The sequence below is a fragment of the Danio rerio genome, chromosome 4 (genome assembly GCF_052040795.2).
Source record: "Danio rerio strain M-AB ecotype USA chromosome 4, GRCz13ab, whole genome shotgun sequence".
Lineage (NCBI taxonomy): Eukaryota > Metazoa > Chordata > Actinopteri > Cypriniformes > Danionidae > Danio > Danio rerio.
In genome coordinates, this window is record NC_141024.2 from 78146877 (window position 1) to 78158467 (window position 11591).

General features: G+C 35.9%; 2 protein-coding genes, 1 non-coding gene and 1 pseudogene across 7 annotated transcripts in view; 2 read left to right on the forward strand and 2 right to left on the reverse strand.

Annotated features, from left to right (window-relative positions):
• znf1086 (zinc finger protein 1086) overlaps positions 1-11591 on the forward strand; it is an 893143-nt gene that overhangs the window by 846562 nt on the left and 34990 nt on the right. The window lies entirely within an intron of this gene.
• The window catches only part of si:dkey-220a11.5, a 765979-nt gene that overhangs the window by 438793 nt on the left and 315595 nt on the right, over positions 1-11591 (forward strand). The window lies entirely within an intron of this gene.
• LOC141381532 (uncharacterized) overlaps positions 1658-11591 on the reverse strand; it is a 400463-nt gene continuing 390529 nt past the window's right edge. The window contains exon 3 of the mRNA XM_087248626.1: positions 1658-2008. The gene's annotated coding sequence lies outside the window, so the exon portion shown is untranslated. The remainder of the gene's footprint in view (positions 2009-11591) is intronic.
• Positions 7349-9498, reverse strand: LOC147845066 (uncharacterized; annotated as a pseudogene).

The following is an 11591-nucleotide window of genomic DNA, read 5'->3' on the forward strand; positions in this document are numbered from 1 at the left end:
GTAGGAACCTTGATTGAGCGGTAAATTGAAAAAATTGCCTTTCATCTCAGCTCGTTCACCACAACAGACAATCACATCAACTGCATTACTGCTGCCACTGCACTGATCCATCTTTTAATCTCACATTCCATTCCTCATGAAAAAAACGCAGATACTTGAGCTACATTTGAGTTAAGGACTTTCCTTCAAATTGGAGATGGCCACCTTTTTCCAGTCGAGCACCATGGTCTCTGACATAGAGGTGCTGTTTCTTTCCCTGCCATGTCACACTCAGCAGTAAACAGCAGTGGTGGGAGTAACGAATTACAACTACTCATGTTACTGTAATTAAGTACATTTTTGGGGTAATTGTACTTCCATGGGTAAAATTTTAAGCCTTTACTTTTACTTGTACATGAGTACAAATTAAGCTGAGTAATCTACTTCGTTACTTTTAAAATCACAATTCGTTACAGAGTACTGTAAATAAATTAATATTTCAAGCACGCACTGACCAGCATTTCGGTAGCCAATAAAAAAAGTTCATCTTAATGGACCAATGAAAAGCCTGGTATATTATTTGAACCGAAAAACAAGTTCAGGCTACTGCAGATTTACGTGACCGTCATCATACAGTCACAAAGTTATCAATTGACATATGGAGATTTAAGACAGAAGAAATGAGGAAGAAAAAGCAGAGGATGAATGCCCATGGCCACACCCGGAGGAGCTGTTCACCTACAGGTACATAGGGAAGAAAGGGGACAGCTGTGCTGATGCAGTGTGAATAGCTATGTTATCATCTAAAATGCTAATTAAATGTTTGCCCAAAACTAGAATATCGCATAAAAGACTATGCAAATTAAGCAGCGTTTCCATCCAACAAGTCAAAGAGAACAAAATCGCCACCTTCTGATTAACTGGAGACAAACATCAAAAGTAAAAACAGAATATGCATCGGTGGGAGCAGCTGCAGGAATATATTATCTTTATTTAATAAATGACTTGCGCCTCAGAAGGCAATCCTGACACGCAGTGAATGCGCACTGGTGTTTGAAGTCGCGAGACACGGAGTGCAGACACTCTTGACAATTTTGGAGGTCATTAAAATATTAATATAATAACAATACTGAAATGGTTGAGGTGGTTTAAAATGACCAAAACAACACTTTAGATGTTTTACAACAGTGGTTCCCAACCTTTTTCTTAGGGGCCCCCCCATGAACATATACAAACATTGGAGCCCCCCCACCATTTAAATACACACGCACGCACACCCATATATATATATATATATATATATATATATATATATATATATATATATATATATATATACACTGAATGTGTGTGTTTGTGTAATATTAATATATAATATGTATAGAAAATATAAATTAATCAGTTTTAACTTGTCTTGGCCATCAATAAAACCAAAATGTAGGTAGTCTTTGTCATACTGTCTAATCTTTTTCTTCGCCTCTGAAGAATCACTGCATTTACGTTTCTCTGCCGATTTTGTTTTGATTTTACCTTTACGACACGTTGACAAGCACATTGCGTGAGTGAGCAAAATTTAAATAATTATTTAAAGTTATTTATTTTAATTATTTTTACTATTATGTTGGAATTTTAAGCATGTGTTTTGATATATATATATATATTTTTTTTTTTTTTTTTTGGTACTAAAAAATACATATTTAATAGTAAGGCTGCTCGATTTTGGGAAAAATCATAATCACGATTATTTTGGTCATAATTGTAATCACGATAATTCAAAACGATTATCAGTTAAAGTCAATATTATTAGCATTCCTGAGAGTTTTTTTTTTATTTTTTTATAAATATTTCCCAAATTATGTTTAACAGAACAAGGAATTTTAACAGTATTTCCTTTAATATTTTTTCTTCTAGGCTTATTTGTTTTATTTTAGCTAGAATAAAAGCAGGTTTAAATATTTTGAAACCAATTTAAGGTCAATATTATTAGCCCCCTTAAGCAATAAATATTTTTGATTGTCTGCAGAAGAAACTACTGTTATACAATGACTTGCCTAATTTCCCTAATTAAGCCTTTGAATTGCACTTTAATCTGAATGCTTGTATTTTGAAAAATATCTAGTAAAATATTATGTACTGTCATCACAGCAAAGATAAAAGAAATCAGTAATTAGAAATGAGATATTAAAACTATTATGTTCAGAAATAAGTTAAAAAAAAATCTTCTTTCCATGAAACAGAAATTGGGAGGAAAAGGTTTGCTAATATTCAGGAGGGCTAATAATTCTGACTTCAAGTGTTTACATACAGTTATTTTCCACCCTGCAAAGGAAAGAGAAATAAATACAATAGAACAAAAATATTAAACAAACCGTGCTTTATGCATCTTCACTGTAAGAAAAACACTTTAGCTACAGCAGTACTTTAGTCAAGACTAGTGAGGGATTTTCTCGTTGTTTGATTAATAATCATAAAAACAGGCGGCAGCAGGAATATTTCTCGCTGTCTCTTTGGTTTCTCTTTCACATGTCTTTTGATCCTGAACTCGTTTGTTTATTACACAAATGATGGTTAATATAAATAATCACTAAACATCGCGTTTTGACACCTATTTGACCATTAAAGCGCTCACGTTAATGACTTTAGATGTCTGCGCTCCTCTGCTCGTCTCAGTGTGCGAATGAGAGCCAATGCTGACCGGCCGCATGCTTCTGGCTGCGTGTGCGTGCTGCACACACACATAAGCACGCGCTCCTTCGCGCTTTTTAGAGCAACAGGTGTACAACTGTAAAGGTGGCGGTATATGATGCAATAATCCTTTATCTCGATTAACGCTTTTTTATAATCGTTTGAAATCGAAATCGGATTTTCGATTAATTGTACAGCCCTATATAATAGTGGAGCATTTTTTGCCTTTTTCTACCTCAACACTTATCCTCTCCCGCGCCCCCCTTGTGAACTCTGGCGCCCCCCTTAGGGGGGCGCGGACCCCAGGTTGGGAACCACTGTTTTACAATGTGCTTAGCCTGCTGTTTTGTCCATTCACACACATTTTCCAATAATATGCGCATTATAGAGTTTCCATCAACCGTTTTTATGTGCATATCCAAAAAGCGCAGAAATAAGTGGATCAAACCTGCACTCTGCTGTGCCATCTGGCTTACACAGGGTTTCCGTGGGGTCTTAAAAGGTCTAAAATATAAACATCAAAATTTTAGGCCCTAAAAAGCCTTAAATTCGCTGTTCTAGGTCTTAAATATGTTTGCACAGGTCTTATTTTCCGATGTACATGTAACGCTACTCCTAATGCTCATTTAAATAATTTTTTGTTGTTGCTTGGTTTCGTGGTGGTGTAGTTCTTTATTTCACTAGTCTTAATGTAATTTGCGGTATTAAAACTACAAATAAGACCAGCATGCAATAGCTCAGTGCGCGCGGTATATGTGACGTCATTGCCATGTTTGCGGAGGTTCACTTTGGAAGCGCGCGACATGATTTTGGGTGAAGAGTTCATGCGGCGCCACGTTTGATTTGAGTTGAATATGAGTCACTTTGAAGGGATTTTGTCTGAAACAGTACGACTGTACAGACATCTTAACGATCCGACCATGCGTGATCACCATTGAGATAACCTGGCCAATAATTCTTGGATTGGAAGTGTTTTGTTAAAAAGTTTGGAAAAACCTGGTTTTTGTACTGGTTTTTGTTGTAAAGTTTGTTACAACAAAAAAGAGGCCATGGCAAAAGTGGAGACCCAGGTGGTTTTAATATTACAGAATATGTTTTTCCACCATTTGTAGGTTTTACACTGATGTATATTTTTGAAGTTAAAACAATGTAACAAAAATTAAGTAACAAATTAAGTCTTTGATAACTGGAAAAGAATATATGAACCTATCGGCTTACAGTATACTGATGCCCAATTTCTAGGCTTTATTGGTGATGATGGACAGGATTGTTGGACCATTATTGCCTTTTCAGCTCATAAGTAGAGGACAGAAACTAGCCAGACAATAATGTGTCAATTGTTGAGTGGGCAAAATAATTAAAAGTTTCTTTTGCTATTATTCTTGCCAGAATAAAAAATATAATTGTAGAGTAACCCATGTTCGGTTGTCATTGATATTTAACTTTAATAGGTAGAACTGTCTGAGATATAAACTAAAGTGAGTGATGCATCAAAGTTTGATTTAAAAAATCTTGAATAGTTATAAAACTTTATAATCATTCATTAATTTTCTTTTTGGCTAAGCTCCTTTATTAATTTGGGGTCACCACAGCGGAATGAACCGCCAATTCATCCAGCATATGTTTTACACAGCGGATGCCCTTCCAGCTGCAACCTGTTCTCATTTACAACAACAGACAATTTAGCTTACCTAATTCACCTAAAATGCATGTGAGCACGAACATGCAAACTCCATAAAGAAATTCCAACTGACCCAGCCGAGGCTCGAACCAGTGACCTTTTTGCCTTGAGTTGAGAGCGCTACCCACTGCGCCACCCCGTCACCCAACTTTGTAATCATAATAAATAATAAAAGTAATAAAAAATTATAATTTTAAAAATCTTGAACAATATTAATGATATAGTTCTGGAAACCTTCTACTTCTCTGTTCATCCATCTGACTTTACGGTGAGTTTCTTTTGACTGGCCCCTGATGTTTTAAAGAATATTACAATGACGAACGCGTCAAGTATTAAAGCCTCGTCCATTTCGTGAGGTGCGCGCACAGTCAGCGGAGGGGTGCAATGTGGAGCCAGGTGAAAGTATAAATCAGCCTCAAAAAGTTTGTTTCTTTGTTTTTTTTTTGTTCCTGCACTTCAATGGTGCATCTAACCTGTCTTCAGTACTGTTCAATGTAAATAATTTTATTTTACCAAAAATTTTGTGTTTTTGCATTTTCTCTTGCGTGCTTTTGATATTGCAATATAGGTCTTAAATTTAATACTTTATGGTCTTAAAGCCTGCTACAAGACTTCATTCTATAATCTGAAAAAAAAAAAACACATCATGGTAAGAAGACATATAACTTAATTTGTGTGATATTTAATTTATTAATAATAAGTTTAGGCACTAGGCAGTGTTGTTCTGTGGTTTCTGACGGTTCAGTTTGTGAATTAGGTAATTATCAAAGTTTCTCCTTAATTTGCAAGTGTTTTTTCTAATTAAATGATCTATTGATCGTACAGACAAGAGGCATCATTTGAAATGATAAAAAGTCGATTTTTATTTGTGCATATTTCTGTTGTCTTTATACTCAAAATAGCAAAACATTGTTTTTGTAAAATAATCATGGTGCGCAGTGGGTATCGCTATCGCCTCAAAGCAAGAAGTTTGTTGGTTCAAGCCCCGGCTGAGTCAGTGTTTCTGTGTGGAGTTTGCATGTTCTCCCCATGTTGGCGTGGGTTTCCTCTATAGGTGCTCTATAATTATAATCTATAATTAATTCTGTTTACAAGTGTTTATAGTATCTTTAAGTGTGTAATGTAAAATGTGTTTTACAGCCTGGATCTTGTCTGACTCCACATTTATGGATAATTTTCACCAATCCCGCCAGCTAAAATGTAATTTGTAATTTAAGTAGTTTTCATGAATATTAATTTGTACTTTTACTTGTGTACTTTTTAACACCAGTACTTTTACTTTTAAAGTAAAATTGTAAACAGTACTTGTAATTGAGTACAATTTTTTTGTACTCTTACCACCTCTTATCTTTTTTCTATCTGTATCCAAAATAATGGAATATTCTTTTAAGAACTTGGAATTTAGTCACACTTTAGGTTTTAGTCCAGATAACTGACCATCGCCCATGTACTAGCAAAACCTCAGTTTTTCTTGTATCAGTTTTCTACAGACTAATTCAGAGAATAATTTCCTGTCAGGATCAGTTACATGACCAGGGAGCTTTCTCGTGCCACAGACATTAATAAAATGAACTTCCATGCTGCTTGCAAGAGACCATTTGAACTTTGTCTACATTATATTGGTCATGGAATAAACTACTTAACGTTGCAATGACATTAAATAGTTAATAAAACATGACTTACCACACAGTGCAAGGCAACCAGTGAACTTTCAATTCTGCTTTTCCCTACACACACTGTCACGGTTGTGGATCTATCTGCTCCTTTATGATGTGTCTGCGTTGGTGTGACTGTTTATTTTATTTAGCATTATGTGTTACTAGCGTGTGTGCGTTTTGTCTCTGTGTTTGTGTGGGAGTTGCGTGTCTGTCAGTTGTTGTTTGTTTTCATGTCATCAGGTAAGCGGTCACATGATCGCACCGCTCAGCTGACAATCAGCGCCCCACAGGTGCAGCGTATCACTGCGCCTATAAATGTTCAGCGTTCCTGTCTCACCTTGTCAGTTTTTTTTTTTTTTTTTTTTTTTCCCCCACGGTCTTCTGTTTCTGTCTGGCCCTCACATTAAAAACAGTTTTCTTGCATTTGGGATTCCACGTCTTTTCTGTGTGATCGTGACACACACACACACACACATACAAAGTAATAATTATTTTTGCTGTTTAAGCAATCACCAGAATAAGTCACTGAGACAAGCAAGAAGCCTAATTAAAGACATTTTGCCTCATTCATTCTTTCCCGTTATTTTATCAAATAGGAAGAACTTCTGCCTACTACATTTTCTGCAACCTAAATGAATAAAAGACAAGGAAACCTTATTAAGCAACAAATATCAAGGTTTGTAGTTGAATCTCCAGTTAATAGCTATCATTTAACTTGTGATGTGAACTGTGGTCCCACTTTGTCCCTGCTTATTGTCAAGCAAACTATACTGTGCTAGGTTTCCAAAAGCCCTCTTAGCCTAAAGGAGTCATTGCATGCCCATTTTCCACACGTTCATATGTTTCTTTATTAGGGTTTAAATTTAAAGTTTATAACATATTTTGGTTAAAAATTCTCAATAGAAGTGTAAAAAAAAACATCCTGATACCCAGTCAATATCAGCTCGGCAAAATATCAACTAATTTTACTGCAAGGTCCCTTAAAATGCAAATGAGCTGTGCTTGCCCTGCCCTACTCTGCCAGGTATAATGAGTACCAATGTTTACTTTAGCTGTGTTTGGCCACATTTAGTGATAAAACTTGCCAACGAGCACATTATTAGGAAAAGACGTTTGCAAAGATGCATTAAAAAAAAATAATACTAACTTTTGCTGTGGTTGAAGCTGTATCAGGAAGTATTCCCATGAACAGAGTCAGATAATACTTTTAAAGATTGAACAAATACCACTGAGTGGATTTTCTTTTGAAGGGTGGTTGTGTTCACAAACTGCCAACATGCACTGATGTTCAAACAACATAAAGTTTGGTTTGCATCTGATGACTACTTTAAAATAGCAATTGACATTAACACTGCCCCTGAACACTGGCCACTTAAACAGTTAAACAAGTTAAGAACAACTTAATGTTTATTGGCAATGACCTGATAACCCAGATAAATCCAATTTGCCTGAAGTCAAATTCGTCTGAGATCAAATTCATTAAGATTGTGGATTAAGGTTTACCACTGAAAAACAAAACTTACCTTTTCTTCTCTTCTTCACATATGCCCCCTCCTGACTCAAAGACTGGGAGATGGAAGAAGCAGCAGGTAGAGGACAAGAAGGTGGAAGGGAAAGATCAGTGGTCATAGGAGATAGAGAAGAGACAGAGGTGGCAGAAGGGGCTGGTGTTGTCCTTTTCTTTTATCTGTCGCAAAGACTTGGCAAAAGCATGGCAGTGGAGGTGGAGGAGGAGAAGAGTATGAAAGAAGAACAACAGTAGAGGAGGAAGGAGAGAGAGAAGTCGGAGAGTGTGGGGAAGAGAGAGGAACCAGGTTGAGTGTAAATAAAGTCTCGGACTCCTTTGTGTCTGACTGCTCCATGGTTAAGCTCTCCGGCCACGGAGCGTTGTGGCTCTCTGGCTGCTCCACAGTGTGGCTCTTCGAATGCTCCACAATGGAACAGTTGCTCTGCTCCTGACTGGGCTGTTGTGCTGCTCAGATTTGGGGATGTCATTGTAAATTTATTTAAATAAAAAATGAAAGGTACTCTTTCAGTTTCTAACATTGCCAACATGACTGACACATTATGTGACAGAAAACACAACTTATTACTTATAACTTAACACTATTTAAAGATAAAAATAGAGTCTTACTTAAATAAACGTATAAAGGCCACATCACACTGGTATTATGATATGACAAACATGTGTACAGTTACACTTCAATTAACACTTATGAAATTTGTTTTTTTACTTACTCCAATACGGGCAGAATCAATTATGTGGCCAACATTTCTGCTTTTCATCACAGATTTACCCCACTCACTGTCCTGTGACACCACTTTGTCTTTTAATTTTTGTTTATTGGACAGACTTCCAAAGCAGACAATTCAGGTTTTCCTGCTTGCCTGATTGGGAGTCTGGCAAGATGGGCAGGGCCTAAATTTGGGCCTTGTCATAAATTTGGAAAAAAATAAAGAAATATACAGAAGAAAAAAAACAACAACAAAACAGACAGATTAAGACCTATTGTGAGAAAGAGGGGGGGGGGGGCAGAAATGTACAGAGAGACAAGTACAAATGACAGATGTGGCTCTTAAAAGTGCCTTTGGTTTGTGCGTGTGTCTGTGTGTGGGTCGAGTTAAATAAAGGAGAAGCTGGTGAATTTGAAGGACCTGGTAAGAGAAAAACAAACAACAAATATATATCAGAATTTCTTACAATTTTAACAGTATTTTTCATCAGTGTTGGCAGATTGGGCAGTTTTTTGTTTGGTTTTGAGTTGTACTACAAGGGATAAATTGGGCGTGGCTGGGAGGTGAATTTTTTATATCCCTGTGGTGCCAAATGACAGACGTGGAAAACAGTTTACAAAGTCAAAACAAGGTAGCCTTTTTTTTAGAGAAGAACACTTTATTTACTTTATTATGACTTATTAAAAAATTGTGATAAGCCACAGAACTGGCCTAGCTATGAATACATTTGTATTGTGTACCATTGCTAAGATTTATCTTTTTACTATATAGTTTTGTGTGGACTTCTCACAATCACTGAAAAACAAACCAATCTAGCAACACTGTTGCTCATCTGAACATTTATAAATGGCTAAAGTGTAGTGAGCTACTGTAATATGAAAACACATCATAAAAATCCTACAATCGCCTAATTACTTTTAATTTCATGATTACATGTGAAAAAAACAAACAAACTTGGATTTAATTAGCTAACTTAGCTAGCATACTAGCTTGCACATATTGTGCAGCTTATTATATATATATATTTTTAATATCTGCTATCATTTACTCCATCGCGAAACAACCACCTTAGGCTATAAGAAGATAGCCAACACTCTGAAACTGTGCTGTAGCACAGTGGCCAACAACATCCAGCGCTTTAAGATGACAGGTTGTTCTCAGAACAGGCCTTGCCATGGTCAGCCACAGAATTTCTTTGATGCAGTATTTACTAAAACATTTCACATGAAACTTGACTTACCTGATCCCTGCTGCAGTCATTCCAGATTTCCAAAAAAACTAAGAAACATAAATTAGTCAACTATAATGCATACTACTAATTAAAAGAGACATTTCAACATTTGTTGAATTGATAAAATCTTACACAATGTTAGTTAAATCCAAACAGCTATTCTAGCAACCAAATATATTGTTATCTTTCACTACAAGTCATCATCTAGTTAAATCAATGCTTATCTAATACGATATGTGTATAGTAAATATTATGGGCACAATCAATAAAAAATATCATTACAAATTATTTTGTCATCAAATACTTCCTCAGTCTAAAATAACAAAGCAATACAAATATATATGTTGTAAATAGGCCTACGTACTTTATTATAATTACACAGTAACAGTTAAACAATATCCTAACGCGATTAACTTGATAACACGCATATAATCACAGACTCTACTCCCATACTTAATCATCACGCGATGCTATGGTGAAAGTATAAACATATAAATTACCTCTATTCGTTTGTATAACGAATAAATCACCTAACGTAATAAACTGTTCCACAAACAATCATCGCCATTCATCTTTGTGCAAGTTCAATAAGGCCCACCGAACACTTAAATGCTTAGTGATCTTTTTAACTGTGCACAGAATGGCGCGGTTACGCTCACTTTGGACACGTTTTCTTCATGTCAATGTTCATGAAGCCTAATTTACGTTCGCAAAAAATTTTTATGAAGCCCATAAAATACAACCGCCAGAGCCATGACATTTATGCAATACTTTTTTCTAATCATCATATATATATAGTTTGCACAGACCTTTTCAGCAATGCAAGATAAAACACCTATTTCATCCTGAAGGGCTGTTTTAAAACTACAACGCATCAGTGTAAACGGGGCCTTAAATTATACAGAAACTAGCACATCCTTTTAAACCTTTTAAACCACTGTGTACCCTCTTTCCTCGATAAGAACTAGCACTTTAATATAGAACATCAAATGACCATGTGACAATCTTGGCAACATTTAAAAAGACAAAAAAAAAAAACATTGTTCATTGCTTTTCCTTTTTCCCCATCCAGATGAAGCTCCAAACATAATTATAACAGATGGATTAATGGTTACAAATATTCAACTTTTCTATGCCACAAGATTTTTTTTTTTTTACAAAACTATAAATATTCCTTTTAAAATGATGACATTTAATCACTTTTAAACCCATTGAACAACACTTTTTCAATTACAACTATAATGTAACACTTTTTTACTGCACTTCAAATGTTGTTTACACACAGAGAGACACAATGCATCTTTTCTATTCTTACAGACTTGCATGTACCACTAAAACAATAAAAATTTAAATGATCCTGCAATTTTTTACTAAATACAAAAATTACAAACAAACAATTGTACATAAATCCACAAAAAAAACAAACCTGAAAACAATTGCCCTAAAAAACAAAAAACTACACATTGTCAACGGTTACTTATACCCTTGGCACTTATAGACTTATAGTATAAAAACATACCGCACTAAGGTCTCCTAATGTTGCCGATGTTGTACTTTCTTCTTTTCCTCAAGTCCAACGACGATCGAAACTCCAACGCCAACCGCAACTTCAAACACTTATACCTTTACCAGGATCGTTCAAAGCCACCATCGCGCCCTCCTATTGGCTCACCACATATATGCGTCGACGTCTGCGCTGTGCGCATCTTCTTCTTTAGATTTTAACGGCAGCTGGCATCCTGTTTGTTGTGTTACTATATTATTAATAGTCGTCCAATAACCAAAGCATCCACTGACCAAACGGATTTAGAAGCATTAACACCGAATCATCTGCTACTTCTGAGGACTTCTCCATCCTTACCACCAGGACAATTTAAGAAGGACGAAGTATATGCTCGTAAACGATGGAGACAGGTACAGTACATGTCAGACTTGTTCTGGAAAAGGTGGGTACTGGAGTACCTAACACAGCTTCAAGAGCGTCAAAAATGGTTAAAAGTCAAGCGCAACTTGAAAGTAGGAGACATAGTGCTTCTAGTTGACAACACAGCACCTCGGAACTCATGGCCGCTAGGACGTATAATTCAAACCTTTCCTGACAAAAGAGGATTTGTCCGTCATG